General features: G+C 40.0%; 1 protein-coding gene across 2 annotated transcripts in view; it reads left to right on the top strand.

The window, feature by feature from the left end:
• Positions 1-21383, top strand: part of mgat4c (mgat4 family member C) — a 457440-nt gene that overhangs the window by 155288 nt on the left and 280769 nt on the right. For both annotated transcript variants that reach the window (XM_073059643.1, XM_073059642.1), the window contains exon 2: positions 1053-1185. The gene's annotated coding sequence lies outside the window, so the exon portion shown is untranslated. The remainder of the gene's footprint in view (positions 1-1052; positions 1186-21383) is intronic.

Below are 21383 nucleotides of genomic sequence, written 5' to 3'. Positions count from 1 at the left end.
TTCCCATTCACAAGACATACCAAATTTAGGTAGACAATTCATAGAACATACAAAATGAAATAAAATATGTCTGTTAGCTACCTTCCTTAACTATAGAGCTGAGAATCTGGTAGCCCCAGCTCCTTTAAAGCAAAGGCCATGACATCATCAGGCATTTATGGTTTGGAAGATAACAGGCATAAACAAATAAGAGTTCACTTCAGAAAGATCTGGAATCACTGAAAAGGGGAAAAGCACATGCAATCTGAGTTTCTTGAGAGGCATATTTTCCAGCATAAACATGAGAAATTCTGCAGAAGCTGGAAATCCAAAGCAACATGCAGATAAAATGCTGGAGGAACTCAGCAGGTCAGGCAGCATCTATGGAAATGAATAAACAGTTGATATTTCGGGACTGAGAAGGAAGGGGGACTACACCAGAATAAAAAGTGGGTGGAGGGGAAAGAGGTTAGCTGGAAGGTGATGGATGAAGCCAGGAGGGTGGGAAAGGTCAAGGGCTGGACAGGAAGGAATCTGATAGGAGAGGAGAGTGGACCATGAGAGAGAGGGAAGAGTGGGGGGTGGGGGGGACCCAGGGGGAAGAGATAGGCAGGTGAGAAGAAGTGAAAGGTAAAAGCCCAGAATGGAGAAATGGAGAATAGAAGAAGAGGGGAGAGGAAGTGAAAAAATCTTTTGCTGGAAAGAGAAATTGATATTCGTGCATTCAGGTTGGAGGCTACCTAGACAGAATCTGAGGTATTGCTCCTCCACTCTGAGAGTGACCCTTCCTTGGCACACAAGGAGGCCATAAAATGACATGGCAGATTGGGAATGGGAATTGGAATTAAAATGCTGGGCTCTGGGAAGTTCCAATTCTGGTGGATGGAGCGGAGGTGAAGACGAAGCGGTCCGGCAATTTAGAATGGATCTCACCGATGCACAGGACTTTGCAGCAATTGTTATTAAAAACTTTGAAATAAAGTGATTTATTGCTACATCTTCATTGTCTGCTGATGAAAAGGGAAAAAATGTAGTCCTCTAATATTTGGTTGCTTTTATCTTTTACTTTCCAGTTTTCCTGCCTAAGGTTACCTTTATCACTTCAGATAAAAGTAGGGCCTGGAGAAAGGCCTTTTCCGATGATATCGTCTTAACAAACCATCTGAAGTTGTACAAGGATTATTCAGGTTCAGCAGAGAATATCAGGTAATCACATCATTTTCCAGTTAGTTCCTTCTTTGTTGTAAACTTGATGCATGCCAAAGATGATAGTATCATAGAAATTTTTGAAATTTAAAGAGGATGCCCTTACAAAAAGATTATTCAAAATGTACAGTTGGGTGAGAAATACAATGTTTTTTTTCTATATTTCTTGCAAGGATTGTGGAATTCTGCACCACAATAACTGGGATTATCTTGTGCTATGGGCACATGTACGATGAAACAGATCTTGAATTAGAAAACAGTTATCTCAGTTATAATTCTTTCTTTTGCCCATTATGCCACTGGCATTTATGGCAGCAATGAAGGTCTTCCATCTCTGGTGGTGTTCAGGGCTTCCTTCATCATGTCAATAGCTTCTTCTTGGTTTACTGTCAGTCATACAAATTCTGGGTGGAGACACAGGAATACCGTCGCACTCAAATGTAGAAGGATTCTTCATTGCTGTTTCCATAACAGTTTTGTTGACCAGTCAGGGTTGTTAGCACTGAGATGAACCAACCTCTGAATCTGCAGTACCGGTGGACCACTTGTAGTCTGACCTCTCTCCTTTGACCTTTTTGGCATGGGTGACCCTACCAAAAGCCAAAGCACAAAGCACTGACTCCAGCCAACATAGCTCTCTGGGTCATTGAGTCACACCACGACAAGGTTATGGTCCTCTTGGAGGTGCCAAATATGCACTAGAACACTTTATATTTCCCAAAGCAATGCAGATTACACACCTATGAGAGAGTAAATATGGCTCTGGAACTCTGGGTTTGTTTACCAAAGACCATTACAAGAAATCAAATAAGTTTGCAACCACTAAGTATGAATGATTCTTTTGTATTCTATGTGACTGCATGCTCTAGATAGCCAATGCTTTCAAACTTACAGAACAGGAGAAGTCCACACCTCCTGCAAATTATCTAGAATTTTAATGAGATTTTGTAGGACATGACATTCTAACGTCAGTCATAAATTTTTTTTGTATGTCCACTAGAAAATACATCTTAGGGTTGTATATAGTGACATTTATGTACTTTGATAATAAAATTTACTTTGAACTTTGGAAGTTGGTGAGACTGATACTAAATAATTAACCAACACACATCCCTAAGCAGGTCAGGTGGGTCAGCTGAGATTGTTTGACTGTATTTCACCAATTAGCATGACTTGGACACGGCACAGTTCTTTGTTACTAATAAAACACTTAACCTTAATTAGCTTGAGATGCTGCATTTATCTCATGGAAATGTTGTACCACTATGGAATTGGATACTATTTTTACAAATATTTCCTTTTGTTTGTCTATTGCCCGTCCTTTGAATATAAGTTCTTTTGCCATTGTCAACTACAGAAATTTCTATATTTAAGTTCAAGACTATGTTCTGGCTGATGTGTGTCACTTTTGTATTGAACACATTTGATCACTTTTAGACAATATTCATTTGTTATGCGCCATGTCATGTGGCATGGGTGATCACGGTCTTTCCATGACCATGATTGTTCTTGGCAAATTTGCCATTGCCTTCTTCTGGCCAGTGTCTTTACAAGACGGGTGACCACAGCCATTATCGATACTCTTCAGAGATTGTCTGCCTGATGTCAGTGGCTACATAATCAGGGCTTGCGATATGCACCAGATTTTCATACGAGCATCCACCACCTGCTCCCATGTCTTCACATAACCCTGATCAAGGTGGGGCGGGGCATGGGAGGCTGACCAACAAGCTAGCGGAGGGAAGGAGTGCTTTACATATCCATTGGTCGAGTCATATCTCCACTTCACCAACCTAAATAATAATTAACCTTGTGTTACTGTTCATGACATTGTAGTCTCTTTTCTAATTGATTCCATGTCATATTCTCCTTTAAAAAATCCTGAATGCATTATTTCTGCTCATCCTTCAAGTTACCTTTATCCATTTGATTCATTCAGCTTTGTGCGAATATTAAATCCTCCTTGATTATTGTATTAACTTGTCTGCAATATTTTATTTCTTAAGTAATTTGCCTTCTAACGGAGCTGTTGTTGTCAGGAGGGCCATAAATCAGCCTAATCAGTATTTTACTGTCTTATACTTCCACTCACACCAATTCCATTTCCTCTCTGTTAACTTAAGATATTCCACACTGCTCTAATGCCAACATTTATTGTCAAGCTAATCCTCCATATTATTTTTATTTTTCCCTTCAAAACAAATCAGGTGCCCCTATAACATTTAATTACAAGTGTCAACCAGTGTACAATCGCACCTTTGTTCCAGATGTTTCATATATTCAATTACAGTAACTTTAGTCTTAACTTTTTATTATTTTTTGATGTTGGCATTGTCAGCCGTTGTACAATCACCATAAACGCTCAAATCCTATGGATCACACATCAAGACATCTACTGAAGGCAGTTGCTGGATATTTTATTTTAATTGAGATGCAACGTGGAATATGACCTTCTGACCGTTCAAGCTGCACCGCCCAGCAACCCCTGATTTAACCCTAACCCAATCATTGGACAATTTACGATGACCAATTAACCTATCAATGTTATGTCATTGGGATGTGGGAGGAAGCCAGTGGAAACCCACACAGCCACGGGAAGAAAATACAGATGCCTTGCAGGCAGAGGTGGGAGTTGGACCCATGTCGCCTGTACAGTGAAGCGTTATGCTACCCACTACATGTGCAGGTGCGCAGAAGACTCTCACATGCTGCAGTTAGAGTACAATCTAACCTCCGTCAAATAATGCAATCTATTCAAAGATCTGAGTGATCAATTTTAGACTAAAAAACATTCACAAAGTAACCATTTAGCTGCTGTGTTTTAAGCACTAACCTACACTGTACTAGGAAAAGAAATTGCAACAGCTGGGGGAATACTTATCTCTCATCATCAATCAGAATCTCCTGTTTCCTCTCTGCTGAATATCCACAATGACTAAATTTCTAGAATTGTAAGAAGTTACTTGTGCTTGATATTCACTCTGTGTGCTAGTAAAACTTGTTTATATATATTAAACACAAGAAATTCTGCAGATGCTGGAAATCCAAAACAACACACACAAAATGCTGGAGGAACTCAGCAGGTCAGGCAGCATCTATGGAACTGAATAAACAGACCGTGTTTCAGATCGAGACCTTTTCTCAGGACTGAAAAGAATGGGGAAGACACCAGAATAAAAAGGTAGGAGGAGGGGAAAGAGGATATCTAGAAGGTGCTAGGAGAAGTCAGGTGGGTGGGAAAGGTAAAGGGCTAGAGATGAAGGAATCTGATAGGAGAGGAAAATGAATCAAAGGAGAAAGGGAACACAGGGGGAAGTGAAAGGCATGGAGAGGAAAAGGAAGAGACCACAGTACGGAATAAAAGAAGAGGGGAAGGGGGGAAAAGTTTTTTTTTACCAGAAGGAGAAATCAATGTTCATGCCACCAGGTTGCATGCTACCCCAGACGAAATACAAGGTGTTGCTCATCTACCCTGAGGAGGCCATGGACTGATATGTCGGAACAGGAAGGGGAATCAGAATTAAAATGCTTGGCCACCAAGAAGATCCACTTTTGGCTGATGGAGTGGGGTGAAACAGTGAAACAGTCCTCCAATTAACGACAAGTCAATGAGGCCACATCGGGAGCACGAGATACAATAGGTGACCCCAGCAGATGTGCAGGTGAACTGTTGCCTGGAAGGATCATTTGCAGCCCTGAATGGAAGCGAGGGAGGAGGTGAATGGACAGGTATAGCACTTTGACCGTTTGCAGGGATAAGTGCCGGGAGATTAGTGGGGAGGGACAAATGGACAAGGGAATCGCAGAACGAGTGATATACTGTTTATAAATTGTAGGCCAAATGGAAGCGGGCTGCACTACTATAGCCCCTCCTGATTGTAATTACTACTCATCATATAGATGACTGAAGACTAATATGGGTAACTAACTCCCAGTTACACTGGACAACAAAGACCTTGCTTCCTGAATAGTTTTGGGTGTATCTTATGGATTTTGGGCTGCTGATCATGAAAATCACTATGAAGTTTCCCTATCATGCACCAATTTTTTTAAAAAATCACCTATATTAATTATTTTGATACATAATTCGAGTCAGAATAACAGATTCCAAGATTAAGAAAGGCATTTTTGTTGATCCATAAATCAAACAGGTCATCAATGACAGACAATTCGAGAACTTCTTGTGGGACGGGAGAAAATCATATGGAAGGCATTCAAGGATATTGTTGAAAACTACATGCAGCTGGTTGACAACGTGCTTCAAGCATGCAAAACCATTAGGTGCAATATGTCACAAAAGAATCACTTTATGCATTCCCTTTTGGACTTTATCTCTGCAAGTCTTGTTGCTGTCAGTGACGAGCATGGTGAAAGGTTTCACCAGGACATTGTGGTCATCGAGAAACAGTATCAGGGCAACGGGAATCAATTAATGCTGCATGATTATTGTTGCACACAAGTAGGAAGCCTTAGACACTGAGTCCAAATCAAAATCATTAACAAAAGATTTTTAGCTTAGTTAAGCTATTGCGAAGTGTCAGCACTATTATGCAATTAAATGCATTATATTCAATAAAAGTTAATTTTTTTTTGTTTCTCCTATTTCCTACGTGATACAAGTAGCCTGAAATTATATCTGTGTTCAGCTTCAAGTGGTCTATCATAAACAAAGAAAAAATTCTGAGATTTGTCTGCCAGCTGTCAAAGATAGGAAGGGTGACTAAAACTGTAAAACAAAACATCTGACGTGATATATTTACAGTTAAAACTCGAAGTTGAAATCTAAATGTCAAATGAAATCCACTCACATACTGGCTCTCATGGTGAGTGCATTCTCAATTTTAGAATATTGTTGAAGCTGCGCTCTGTTCATTCACTTGTGGCTTTGAAATGTACAATTTCTAAGAATGCAATTTTATTGAGTAGAATTGAAACTAGCCAATCAGAACATATTGCGATAATACATCTTTACTGCTTCTCAGGCTAATAACATAAAGGTCAGAGGTTTGTTAATCTAGTTGTGAATTTCAACAATACTCCATCAACTGGTTGTCTCTATAAAAGACAGACCACCCTTTATTGATGAAGGATGGCATTCCAAGCATGCAAAGAAGTTAGTAAATAGGGCAATGAATTTCTGGTGGTGTAAATCCAGCTAGGACACATTGGACAAATCTACTTTGATTACAGGAAGAACAAAATGATTCAAAGATACAAAGTACATATATTATCAAAGTATACCTATATGCAGTATTCAGCCCTGATATTCGCCTTCCTCACAGACAGCCACGAAACAAAGAAACACTTTGGAACCCTATCATGGAAGCCCATCATCCTACTGTGGAAGACTATCATGGTTTGCCGTGATCACCTCAGCTAGAAAAATGGGCTGAAAAGTAGCAGATGGAATTTAATGCAGACAAGTGCAAGGTTTTACACCTCAGCAAGATCAACCAGAGTAGGTCTTACAAGTTGAACAGAAGGGCACTAAGGAATGTGTGGTAGGACAAAGGAATCTGGAATACAGGTCCATAATTAATTGAAAGTGACTTCACAGGTAGACAAGGTTGTAAAGAAAGCTTTTGGCACATTAGCCTTCATAACTCATTGCATTGAGTACAGGAAATGGGATGTAGGATGTATAAGACATTGGTGAGGCCTAATATAGAGTATCATGTGCATGTATGTCACCTATCTACAGGAATTATGTAAACATGGTTGAAAGAGTACTAAGAAAATTTGCAAGGTGTTCCCGGGTCTGGAGGACCTGAGTTATAAGGAAAGATTGAAAAAGTTAGGACTGCATTCTTTATAACGCAGAAGATTGAGAGGAGATTTGATAGAGGTATACAAAATTATGAGGGGTATAGATAGGGTAAATGCAAGCAGGCTTTTTCCACTGAGGGTGGGTGGGACTACAACCAGAGGTCATGGGTTAAAGGTAAAAGGTGAGAGGTTTAAGGGGACTTGAGGGATTTTTTTTTACTCAGAGAGATGTGAGAGAGTGGAATGACCTGCCAGTTCAAGTGGTGCATGCAAGCTCAATTTCAACATTTACAAAAAGTTTGGATAGCTACAAGAATGGTCGGGGTATGGAGGGCTACAGGCCTAGTGCAGGTCGATGGGAGTAGACAGTTTAAATGGTGTTTGGCATGGATTAGATGAGCTCAAGGGCCTGTTTCTTTACTGTACTATGACTCCAACCCATTTGCAGAAAACATCACTCAACACATAATAAAGGAACAAATTGCACAAACAGCAAAAATCAAGCAAATGGCATACAGAATATTAACATCAGCCACGCCACTCAAACCTTGCCAAAGACCCATGACATGACCCCTGCAACTTAATCTTCAGTTAAACATTTCCTTCTGCATTAAACAAATCAATTTTTCTTAGTTAAAGAGTAAGCATTGACTGTGCAATGTCCAAAGTTTGATCTATAAACCAAAAATATTGGACATGCAGCAGTGTAGACAGCATTCATGAAATGAAAAATCATGTTTATGTTTCAGATAAATGCACAAAATGCTGGAGGAACTCAGCAGGTCAGGCAGCATCTATGAAGGGGAATAAACCATCAACATTTAGGCCAGGTCCCTTCATCAGGACTGACTTCATCCCCTTCCAGTCTTGATAAGGGGTCTTGACCCAAAATGTTATCCAATATTATGAATACTGATTCTTGTGAACACTACTCTTCAGTATACATCAGATTGTTTAATACGTCATGTTTACAGGCCATGTTTTAAGACAGTGCTACCCTTTCCAACACTCTTATGTTTGAAAGAAAATGGCTCCTATCTTAAGATGTACTTTCCTTAAGCATATCTCTGGAGTGAAAATGATTCGAGTTTCCCTCAATGAATTGGACTTGTGTTCTCCGCTTCCTCGGTTGAAAAAGGACCCAGGAGTGCATCACATATTCCAGGAGATTATTAAACCTGCTGTTGTTCATTAAAAATGTTCTCACAATGGGATTTGCTGCCTGCTAATTTCAATTACAATTGTCAATGAAAAGAGGTCTGTGCAGATTCTAATAATGTTTGCAAAGAATCTTCTCTCCACTATGTAGGAAGTTTGGAGTGGTATCTTGGCAGCACAAGTACATAAAAACAGAAGATGCTGCAATTACCCAGTGCAAAGCCCAGCATCTGGAAAAGGAAATTGCAGTCAACTTCCCACACAGGCCATTTATGTGCTTAGGGGAAGTCATGTTTCAAAAGAAATACATGTTTGCTGCTCAAATTAAGCAATATGATGAGACACATTAAATATGCATGTGTGCACCACAAATCTTCTTTAATGTAGTGGTATTGAATATTGTCCTACATTCCTTTAAACAAGAAGAGTATTACTGTAGTTAAAGGAAGTGGAAACTGTTATATTGAGGTTAAGTTTCAATGTACAGCTTGTAGTCTTGGAGGCAAGAATACAGACTTCATAATGTTCACCCACTTAAACAACTATATCTTCAGCAAAGATTCCCAAACTGTGGATGAAGTAGCCCTAGGGTACAACTTCATTGGGTGTAGAAGGCATGCATGTTTTCTATCTGCATTGTATTCTGTGTTGCGTGTTCATTATGTTTATTATGGTAATTAGTCATGTTGGTGGGGGTGTGGTAGAAGCAAAGGGTTTGGTTATGCATTCTTTTTTTCTTCTGGGCAGTTTAGAGCTGGGGCCTGTCAGGTGACATTTTTTTTGTTGATCACTTAACTCTATTTTGCTTAAGTCCGCTTAAGTACATTTGGTATCACTATTGTTAGTTTCATTGCTTCAGGATTTTATGTTTGCTAATTGCTAATAAAGGCTCGAATGCATTTCTTTGATTTTTTGAACATTATTATTGGATTGGATCGAAGGGCACATCATACAGGATAACTGCCAGTCCTTGGTCTCTAGCAGTGGCATTGCTTGTGAAGGAGAAATTTCCCAAAGACTGATTTAATTTTTGATTTCAGTACGAAGGAGTGTGTATTGACCTGCTGCCCAAACATCCGGAGAGTAGCTACCGCTGGTCGCCGGTGTCATGCCCCTGATTCAATCTTTCAACCTGAAACTTTGAGTTACATTCCCACCCCCCACTAATACTACACGGCCCACGTAATTCCTCCAGCAGATGGCATGTTGCTCTTCAGAATCATAATCAGAGTTATTACCACTGACATACTATATGTGTTATCTATTTATTTATTTAGCATTGAACAGCTTGTCACATAAAGAGTGTTTGATGGCTCTGGGCCTGTATTCTCTAGAATTCAGAAGAATGTGGGATGACCTCGTAGAAACCTATCGAATGGTGAATGGCCTCAATAGAGTGGATGTGGAGAGGATCTTTTCTATGCCCTTAGTCTATGCCTGAGGAGAGTCTAAGATCAGAGGACATAGCCTCAGAATAGAGCGGCATCTTTTTACAACAGAGCTGAGGGGGAATTTCTTTAGCCAGAGAGTGGTAAATCTGTGGAATTCTTTGCCACAGGCAGCTGCGGAGGCAAAATCTTTATGTATATTTAAGGCAGAAGTTGATAGATTCTTGGTTGGTCAGGGCATGAAGAGATACAGGAACAAGGCAGGAGATTGGGGCTGAGAGGAAAATTGGATCAGCCATGATGAAATAGCAGAGTAGACCCGTGGGCCAACAGGCCTAATTCTGCTGCTGCATCTTATGGACTTATTTATTTATTTATTATTGTTTCTTCTTTTTGTATTTCCACAGTTTTTTTGTCTTCTGCACTCTGGTTGAACGCCCTAGATGGTTGTTATAGTTATTATTCTGCAGATTCGTTGATTATGTCCACAAAAAATAAGTTTCAGTGTTGTATATGGTCACATATACATACTTAAATAATAAATTTACTTTGAACTTCGCATGCCATGAAGCTTGTTGTTTGCAACAATACTTAAAATAATATAAATTACAATATGAAATGTAACAGAAATGTAAGTAAGTAGTGAAACGAAAGGAAGCAAAATAGTGAGTTAGTGTTCATGAGTCCAAGACTGTTCAGAAATCTGATGGTGGAGGGAAAGAAGCTGTTCCTAAAATATTGAGTGTGTGATTTCTGACTTCTGTTGGTAGTAATTTACTTAGTTTTATTAGTTCTATTTTACAGCACAGAAGGAAGCCATTCTGTACATCAAGTCCATGTGTTCCCAGCAGAGGAATTTCATCAGTCCCATTCCATTCTTATTTCCCATGAACCCCTGAAACAACTTCTCTATGAGGTGCTCATCAACTTTGCTTGCAGTCATTTGCCACTTTAATATGGTAATTTTAGGAAAGTATTTCAACAGCCTTGTTGGGTAAAAATTCTGACAACAATGAGTGAATTGAGATACATTTACAAGTCAGGGTGGCATTTGCTTTGGAGGGAAATATCCAAGTTCCCATGTACATGTTGCCTTTCTCGTTGGTAGGTTTGGCAGGTGCTGCCTGAGTAGCTTTGGTGAGTTGCACCACCCGAGCATTTGCCGCAGACAGCAACCAGAATGATGAAGAGAATGGTTAAGGTTGTAAATGGTTTGCCAGAAATATCAAACTTCTGGAGTCTTATTGGAGTTGCATGCATTCAAACACTAGCTACTACAAACACCAATACAATAAGTACAACAGTACCTACACATGGCAGATTTCAGTACCCAATACTACAGATGTCCTACAGTCCGTGTGTTTCACTGTTTTGAGCACCAAGTACGTATTATTGGCAGTGATATTGCAATCATGAAACACATTTAGAATAGTGCTATCTAATTACCTAATTATCTCTAATGTTCCCTGGAGCACTTATAACATTAAAGGTCAGAAATGGTTTTCAAAGAGACTTCATTGTTATCCCCCTTTATCTTTTGTATTGTATAGTGCAATAAAAAAGATATTGTAATGATTCATTCCAGTAAACATTACTGGAGTAGGAGAAACACAATGAAGATGTTTTAATTCATAGAATTCTGAAGTGAATGCTTTGAATGCCCAGAGCGTATCACTGCACCGAGGCCCGGGTCAGAGTGCAGTGGAAAACCTGGTGCTTGGATAATTTAAATGCCAGGCCAGATAGACTGGAAAGGCAGGGTGTTGGGACTGGAGGCGAGGGTCGAGTTGGTTCTGCTCTGTTACATTTTACTCCGCTTTTCTTGGCGCTAAGACTAAGGCTGTGAGGCTGCTTCGCCTGTTACGTGCTTCATGCCTGTGAGCTTCACAGAAATTTGCCCCGCAATATGATGAACTTAGACTGAGGATGTGAGCCTACTTGGGGTGCTCCGGGCTCCGGGTCTATGGGCTGTCTTTGGTTCAGAATGCCGTGGCTTGCTTTTATTGTTGTGTTGCTTTCTCTTTCTCTGAGCATTGGGTGCTGGTCTATTGGGTTTCTTGCTTTGAGGCTGTCGGTAAGCAGACAAATCTCAAGGTTGTATAATTTATACATACTTTGATAATAAATGTACTTTGAACTTTGAACTTTGAATCACAACAAGAATCAGAATCAGGCTTAATATTACTGACATATGTCATGAAATTTGTTGTTATGCGGCAATAGTACATTGTAATACATAATAATAAAAATTGTGAATTACAGTAAGAAATATCTATCTATATATATATATAAAGTAATAAGTAGTGCAAAAAAGTTAGGTAGTGTTCATGGGTTCAACGTCCATTTAGATATCTGATGGCAGAGGGGAAGAAACACATCATTTACTGTTCAAATTACTATTTTAATAAATACCATTGCTAATGTTAAAACACTCTAATAATAATAGGAGAAAGTCTATCCTGTCCTTGGAAATATTACCTGTCTAACTGTGTCTCCCATGCTTGCTCAGACCTATCTACTCCACTGTTGATTTTGTCCACTGTTGTTCTTGGTCCTCTATGCTGCTTGTCTATATTTGTTTGAACACGTCTCACCCTCCTAGTTCTATTGGTCTAGTCTTCTAAATTAGCCTCTTTGTCACTATCTCTATTTTTGTCATGGTATGCTCTTGGAAGACTGGCCTGGATCCAAGTGCCAGGAATGGCAGGCACTTGGTCACAGGAAGCTCTGACAATGACTTGACCTAGGAGTGGAGAGTGACAGAATCCCCATGAAAAGACAGAAACAAGAGATTAGGACCAAGGATACCAACAGAGCCTCAGGGAACAATGGAAAACAACACCATGAGACAAGTCATTCTCTCCAACACAATGACTCCACTAAGGCACTAAACAAGAGTCCTCTTTATATAATCATAAAGTGTTGAAAACTTGTGCTAGTCACAATTAATTTGATCAGATTAAAAACCAGAAGCACAAGGGCTTAACGGTTCTAATGAAGATAATGATTAGTAAATACAGGTACATACTCCAAAACCCTAGAAGCTCAGTGCTTTACGGCAAGCTGCAGAGGTCGCAGGGCTCATGACAATTTTATGTCGAATGCAGTTTCATATAAAATATTCATTTGAGTGCAGGCTTTTAATATTTTCATTATCAGTTCTCCGATGGCACAGCATTGTAATGGATATGTATGGGCTGAGAGCTTGTCAAGTATTGTCATATCAGCCTTATTTGTAGCACTGCGGTTTGGCAATATTGTCAACAAAACCATGTCAGCACAGGGCCACTTCACTCAAATTCATAATTCAAGCACATCAGAAACAGATCCTACATTTTAGATAACATCTGGAAGATTTCCTTACTTTTTTTTTGCAAAATGAATTGATTATAGAATACAATTCTAATCCTATATTGCCAGAACATTTGAGGTATTATATTATTCATGCAGTGGACTATTACATTGCTTGAATGATCTTCTATCTTAGAGATTACATTCAGATTCATTTATTTCACAGTTAAATCACCTTTCATTTCTCCTTTTCTCTGAAGCAGCATGCTTTATAGTCATGCAAAGCATTGTGGAATGCTATCACGTTCTGTAAAAATGCTCCTAAATTTGCTGGAGTGTATCCCATTAGCTACACTTTTCTTTGCTCATGCTGCAGCTTACAAGATGCAAGCAGGTGCAAGCACTGGCTGAGCCTGGCTTGACAATACCAGTGGTGCATCGCAGACTGTGGTGGACAATGGCACCAAGAATTTTTTTCTGGTCAAGATGGCGCCTGATAAAAGATAATCGACATCTTCTGGATAGATCATGAAACCGTATATTTCACTTCTTTTGTATCTGTTGGAGTCTGTGATTTGCCATTTGGAGATCTTTTGGGTGTTCTAGCACTCTGCAGTCTCTGAGAGAATTCCAAGAGGCAGGGACAGCGTGTGCAACCTCAGAGTGGGCAGGCTGTGGGGTGCGAATCAATGTTCAACTCCATTTCGCTGATTAAATCTTCCATTGTTCACCTATCAAAATTCAATAAGTTTCAATAAGGTCCTCCTTCATTCTTCTGAATTCCAGTGAGTACAGGCCCAGCACCTTCAAACTCTCCTCATATGAGAAGCCTTTCACTCCCTGAATCATTTTTGTTAACAATATTAAACTGGGGACAATTTCCTGCTTTGAACCCTCTCCAATGTCAGCATGTCCTTTCTTAGATAAGGTATCATGAACCAATTGTCACTCAAAAGGGTAAAAAACAACTTTCTGCAGAAGAAAGATACCATCAGAATAGTCAAATCGTTCTTAAAACTCCCGGGCTAGCTATTGTGGTTCACTACTAAATAAGCCATTAATTAGATCATTAGTTACTATCTACAACTACATTGACAATGCATATTTCTATTGAGTATAAAATCCTGGCTGATAAATTATTTAGGAAGGATTTTAAAAATTAAAACAACTTTACAGCTATGTGTGTTGCCTTGGATTGAACAGTTTCTCTTTACTGAAACATTCTCTAACAATAACATTTGAAATCCAACATTCAGAAAAGCAAAATACTTCAGTGTTGTCAATCTTATACTTCTGGGACCTTGGCTTAAATCTACTGCAAAGGATGAATATGCCCTCTGTTTACTTCAAGGGCTACGCACTGAAATTAATTTGTGTTGTCTCAAAGCAGATCAGATTGCAGTCCTAAAGCAAGAAATTGTCCCCAGTTAGATACTGTTAACTATCTCTTTTAAGCTTTAAATATGTAATGATATACAGATCCTATTACAGTCACACAGCTTCAAATATGGAATGAGTCCCAGTGTAAAGCAAACTCCATTGCATTGGCCTTTTTTTTCAATCCCTCGTGGATGTTTCCTGACAGGAGTAAGATTTATTGCTATTTTCTAATTGGCATAGTGAGGCTGATAGTAAACTACCCCTTTGTAGCAATGTTGTGAAAGTACTCCCACACTGTCATTTGGTAGGCATTTCTCAGGTTTTGACTGATCAGCAGTGGTAATGTAGTTAATTCAGATGCCATGAAACTTGGAGGGAATTTAAAGATTTAAAGTTTAGGTTTATTTGTCACGTGTATGTCGGAACAACAGAACCTGCAGTGAAATGTGTCATTTTGTGTCAATGACCAACATAGTCCAAGAATTCTGCTGGGGACAGTCTGAAAGTGTCACTTTGTTTCTGGCGCCAACGCAGCATGACCATAATTGACAAACCCGAATCCTAACCTGTATGTCTTTGACCCTAATGAAGGGTCTCGGCCCAAAACGTCAGCTTTTCACCTTTTCCATAGAGGCTGCCTGGACTGCTCTGTTCTTTCTGCTTTCTGCATGTGTTGCCTGTATGTCTTTGGAACGTGTGAGGAAACCAAAGCACCTTGAGGAAACACACATGGTCATGGGGAGAATGTATGAACTGTTTATAGCATTTCAGATGATAGAAGTTGAGAATCTAGAAGATGCTCTCAATGAACGCCCGATGGCAGTACAATTTGCAGATTATGCATACTGTAATTAAACAGTACTGGTGGTGAAGACTCGTAGTGATGGATGAAGTATCAATGAAGTGGGTTACTTTGCCCTGAATAATGAGTGCTTCCCGTGACATTGGAGCGTACCCTACAAACTCTTGAAAGTATTTTATCATGCCCCTGATTTGTGTTTTGCAGGTGATGGGATCTCTGTGAAGAAGAAGAAAATGTGTTATTCAGTGCAGGATAGCAAGCTTCATTCCTGCTCTGATGTTTATGTGACTGGTACAGATACATTTCTAGTCAGCAGTTAACTCTCAGGATAAAGAATTGGTGGTAAATTTAGGAAGTACAAGTTCCTAAATGGTCATTGAATGACACTGATGTGGGATGAATGGCGCTTGCTACTGATCAAGTCTTTCATAATCCCAGGAAGGGCATCAGTGAAAGTCATGATGCAAGCAAATACCAAGAAGCATGGCTTTCCGTGAAGAACTCTATAGACAGACATGTAGACTTCCATCCTCTCTATGAGTGAATGCAGGCCAAACTCCAGACCACAAAGCTCGAGTTTCACCACACAACCAGCCAGTGACAAGATTTCCTCCCTACATTACAATTGAGCTTCCGTAATGACACCCAATCAGCTGATTGATAAGTATACTGTCTAAGTGCCAGGCATTGGGAGAACGCAACACAATTAACAGCACACTGATGATGTCTCCTCATTTAGTGATGAAACATTTACAAGTAAAATTCCAAGATCAGAGAACAACTCAACCCAAGGACATCTCCATTGGATGAGGAATGAAACTGCGCACAGTCACCTGAGAATTCCTGGTATTTGAGGAAGCAGTATAAGATGATTGCTTCAGGATATTACCATGAAGATCTAAGTGACTTATTATTTCAGGAATGACTCCTATCAAAATAGGATGCTTCCCAATTCTATGTGAGATCACTTTACCGGGACTGAAAATGATGAATCTGTGGAATTCCTTGCAATGGACGGCTATGAAGGCCAAGGTATTGGGTTTATTTAAAGAAGAGTTTGATAGATTCTTAATTATTCATCATCATTATGATGTGGTTGTTCTTGGCAAATTTTTCTACCGAAGCTGTTTGCCAATTCCTTCTTCTGGACAGTGTCGTTATAAGACGGGTGACCCCAGCCATTATCAATATTCTTCAGAGATTGTCTGCCTGATGTCAATGGTCACATAACCAGGACTTATGATATGCACCAGCTACTCATACAACCATCCACCACCTGCTCCCATGGCTTCACGTGACCCTGATCGGGGAGAGGTGTGGGACTAAGCAGGTGCTACACCTTGTTCAAGGGTGACCTGCAGGCTAACGGAGGGAAGGGTTAGGGTTACTCCTCCTTTCGTAGAGACATATCCCACCTTGCCATCCAAGTAGGAAATTAGTTAGAGTGTCCAAAGTTATGGGGAGAAGGCAGGAGAATGGGGTTGTGAGGGATAATAAATCAGACATAACGGAATGACAGAACAGACTTGATGGGCTAAATGGCCTAATTCTGCTCCTATATCTTTTGTCATTTGGTCTTCTTGATGCCACACTTGAACAAACATTACATTGATATGAAGAGCACCTAATCTCCCCTTAATTCTGTAATTTTAGCTCTTCTATTTGCATATGTACCAACTTGCCATAGCATAGTGAAAGCTATCCATAAACAGGTAAATGGTGAGTAGGTACCGCATTCGAAGGCATTTTGCATCAGGGCCAACGAGGTGCAAAGTCGCGGCACCTAATTCTCGAAATACTCTTGCAGTGTCCAATCACTGTCAAATGAAATCTCAGCATATTGTCTTCATTCCATTCCAGAAGGATTTTACTAGTCTTAAGATGTTAACCAATGCAGTCACTAATTGTTTCAGTGGTATACAATACATTATAAAGTGTAAGCAAATATTGCTCTTTGGTTAAAAAAATCCTCTACCAGCTGCACATGTTGATTCTAATGATTGAGTTTGAGCAGGTTGGGTAAAGCATAATGGAGTGAATAATTGGTTCTGGCAATAAGCTGGAAAACCTCGAAGCCATACCGACTTTACAAAATGTTATGATGAATACAAACAGAGGAAGCTCGTGGGGGAAAATGGTTTTCTGACTTCAACATTTTTTTTTCAAAAATTGTCTCGTCTGAAGGTTCATTTCATTCACAGCATTATGTTCCTCATGCGGTGTTAATATTTGCTGACTTTAAATGTGTTTTATGTCAATTTAATTATGCATAAGTGTATTAGGTTATAGACATCTGCCTGCAGAATTAATATCTGCGGTGCTGCCAATCTGAATTGACTGCAACAATATAACACAAGCAACACAGGATTAAATTTCATTCAGTGAGCACATTACTGCAAATTGGAACACACTGCTGCAGCCATGTGATAACTGATACAAAATATTTTTTTAAATGGATTCATGGGAAACGGTTCTATTGGCTCATATAAACACATTGAAAGCTGTAAGCATGGACTACTCTGGCAATTAGGTTGACAACTACTGCATTGGATCAAGCCATAGCACTGTTTTCAACATAAGGTCTTCAGCAGACGCACTGCACAATGTCTGTTTTTGTGATTTTGCTCTTTTTTGTACAACTGTTAAGGGAGGTGATGACACGGGATCGGGGGATATAGAATCCTTGAGCGCAGAATTAGGAAACGGTATGAGTAAAAAATTGGTCCCCAAACAATAGCCCGGATATGGGATATAAATTTCAATGGGAAAACGAAAAGGCAGGTCTAAAGGGCAATGTTGCAATGGTCATGTGGGATTGAAATATGCAGTTAAATTGAGTAGATCAGATAGGTGCTTGATCCCAAGAGAGGGAATTTGTAGAATCCCTATAAGTTGGCTTTTTAGAGCAGTTTATGGTTGAGCCCATTAGGCAAAAAACAATTTTTGGATTAGTATTGTGTAATGAACCAAATTTGATGAGGGAGCTTAAGGTAAAGGAACTCTCAGGAAGCAGTGATCATAAAATGATAGAATTTACCCTACAGTTTGAGAGGGTGAAGAGAAAGTCAGAAGTATCAATATTACAGTGGAGTAAGGGAAATTGCAGACATACGAGGGAGGAGCTGGCCAAATTGATTGGCAGGAATAATGGCAGAAGAGCAATGGCTGGAGCTTCTGGGGGCATTTCGGAAGGCACAAGATTAACACATCCCAAAGATGAAGATCCGGCAACCTCCTTAAAAATCTCCTTTTCACTCTTTACAGCCTAATGGTATCTGTCCTAAAGCATGGTGAACTTCTGTCATCATTAGTATTACCATTCAACTTCATCCCTATATTAACTTTATCTAAAAAGCTGGACACTTAGTTCAAGAAAGGAAGCATGTTATGGAAAACAATATTTCCTGATTAATGAGACCATAAGATATGGTAGCCAAAGTAGGCTGGCAGAGGAAGTGGTTGACACAGGTGCATTAACAACATTTTGACAGACAGACAGACAGACATACTTTATTGATCCTGAGGGAAATTGGGTAATTTGAAAGGTACTTGGCCAGATACATGGATAGGAAATGTTTAATGATTTAGGCCAAGCACAAACAAACAGAGCTAACTCTAATGGGAATCTTTGGTGGCATGAATTGGTTGGGCTTTCCTGAAGCATTCGCCTTAGATTGCCCTGATGGCCATTAGCCAGTTTGCTACTGAACTGCTTTAAAATGTCAGTGGATGACTGAAATTCAGAACTAATTCAGAAAGATTAAAATAATTAGGAGTACTGTGAATTTACTAGGAAAAGGCTCATTGCTGCAGTCACCATTTCAACATGGGTTTGTGATCCAAATCAATTGTACATGCTGCATACAGATAAGTGACCTTCTGTTGGCCCATTGTCCAAATAGGTGTGAGCTAAAATTATTCTTTCTGTGATTGCTTCCCAGTTCAGTTTAGAGAATTGAATCCAAAAAGGCAAATTATCCAATATGCTGGCTTGTACGGGGTCACATATTCTGATCCACCTAGGCATCAATAGAAATATTTACGGTACTGTCCAAAAGTCTTAGGCACCCTGGTTTTATATATATAGTGTATGTGTGTGTGTGTGTGTGTGTGTGTGTGTGTGTGTGTGTGTGTGTGTGTGTGTGTGTGTGTGTGTGTGTGTGTGTGTGTGTGTGTGTGTGTGTGTGTGTGTGTGTGTGTATACATATATACATGTATACATACACACACACATATATATATATATATGTGTGTATGTTTAAGACTTTTGCTCAGTACTGTATAGAGCTATGTATGATGTTCTTATATGATAGGATGAAGAATTAAAGCAAAAGTTATCCCATGTTTTTCATATGAAATATCGTTACCAGCTGTAAACTTATTGTTGACATCATTATATGAAATAGAAATTTACACTGAATTATAAATCAACAATAAATAAAGAAGTGAGTCAGGCAGCATCTGTGCAGAGGGAGAGTAATTGTCAAAGGATAATTTTCCAATGGGATCCCACTACCAAGCACATTTTTCCCTCCCGCCCCCTTTCTGCTTTTCGCAGGGATCGCTCCCTACGTGACTCCCTTGTCCACTCCTCCCCCCCCATCCCTTCCCACCAATCTCCCTCCTGGCACTTATCCTTGTAAGCGGAACAAGTGCTACACCTGCCCTTACACTTCCTCCCTCACCACCATTCAGGGCCCCAGACAGTCCTTCCAGGTGAGGTGACACTTCACCTGTGAGTCGGCTGGTGTGGTATACTGCGTCCGGTGCTCCCAGTGTGGCCTTTTATATATTGGTGAGACCCGACGCAGACTGGGAGACTGTTTCGCTGAACACCTACGCTCAGTCTGCCAGAAAAAGCAGGATCTCCCAGTAGCCAGACATTTTAATTCCACATCCCATTCCCATTCTGATATGTCTATCCATGGCCTCCTCTATTGACAAAATGAATCCAAACTCAGGTTGGAGGAACAACACCTTATATACCGGCTGGGTAGCCTCCAACCTGATGGCATGAACATCGACTTCTCTAACTTCCGTTAATGCCCCTCCTCCCCTTCTTACCCCATCCCTGACATATTTAGTTGTTTGCCTGTTCTCCATCTCCCTCTGGTGTTCCCCCCCTTTCTTTCTCCTGAGGCCTCCCATCCCATGATCCTTTCCCTTCCCCAGCTCTGTATCACTTTTGCCAATCACCTTTCCAGCTCTTAGCTTCACTCCATCCCCTCCGGTCTTCTCCCATCATTTTGCATTCCCCCCCCCCCTCACTACTTTCAAATCTCTTACTATCTTTCCTTTCAGTTAGTCCTGACGAAGGGTCTCGGCCCGAAACGTCGACAGTGCTTCTCCCTATAGATGCTGCCTGGCCTGCTGCGTTCCACCAGCATTTTGTGTGTGTTGTTGTTTGAATTTCCAGCATCTGCAGATTTCCTCATAATTGTCAAAGATTCTGCTTGAAGCACTGCATCCGGACTTGCCCAAAATGGAGGACTGTAGTTACAAGCAGACATTGGATAGGTTGGGCTTATTCTCACTGAAATGTACGAGATTGTGGACTGAGCTTCAGCAACTGTGTAAAATTAGGAGAGGCATAGATAGGATAAAAACAGAGTTCTTTTCCAAGGCAAGAGGGTCTGAAACAGGAGGGCACAGAATTAAGCTTGGTTGGGGGGGTGGGGGAGGAATGAAAGGAGAGTCACTTAGAGAGAAGTGGTTTGGAACATGCTGTCAGGACGAGTGATGGAGGAAGTTACATAGTTTGAAAGGCATTTAGGTACTTGAATGGGAAAGACACAGAGGAACACAAGCCTAATTCAGACAAATGAGATTAGTGTAAACGACATCACAGTCAGCATGCATACAGTGGGCTGAAGTGCCTATTTTTGTGCTATGAAATTCTATAAGGAATACAGGCAAAAAAAAAAGGAAAGCAAGCAATATAATTACATTCTCCCCAGAGTGAAACCAATGCCTAATAATGGTATATTGTGACCTTTGTGATAACTTTGTACTCCTTTCTTACCCTGCATGAATGTACATGAGCCGTTTCACACAGTATTCATTGGATCTATCAGAATCACTCATGGAAGGTAGCTCATACCATCATGGGTTTTAAAATTATTCATGGGAAATGGTTGAAGAAGTGAAGCTACACCTGAGCTGATGATTGATAAGGAGTGCAGTGAGAAATATAGGTGGAATGTGGTAACACTGGACAACTATTTTTTTCAAAAGTGTGCTTTCTCAGAACTTTTCTTTGTTTATGATAAATCGCTTGAAGCTGAACACATAATTTCAGACTATTTGTATCACGTAAGACTTCAGAGAAATAAGAATTTAACTTTTGTTGAACATAATATGTTTAATTGCATTACAGAGCTGACACTTTGCAATAGTTCAACTAAACTAAAATG

The sequence above is a fragment of the Hemitrygon akajei genome, chromosome 10 (assembly GCF_048418815.1).
Source record: "Hemitrygon akajei chromosome 10, sHemAka1.3, whole genome shotgun sequence".
NCBI lineage: Eukaryota > Metazoa > Chordata > Chondrichthyes > Myliobatiformes > Dasyatidae > Hemitrygon > Hemitrygon akajei.
This window is presented reverse-complemented; position numbering and strand designations above follow the sequence as displayed.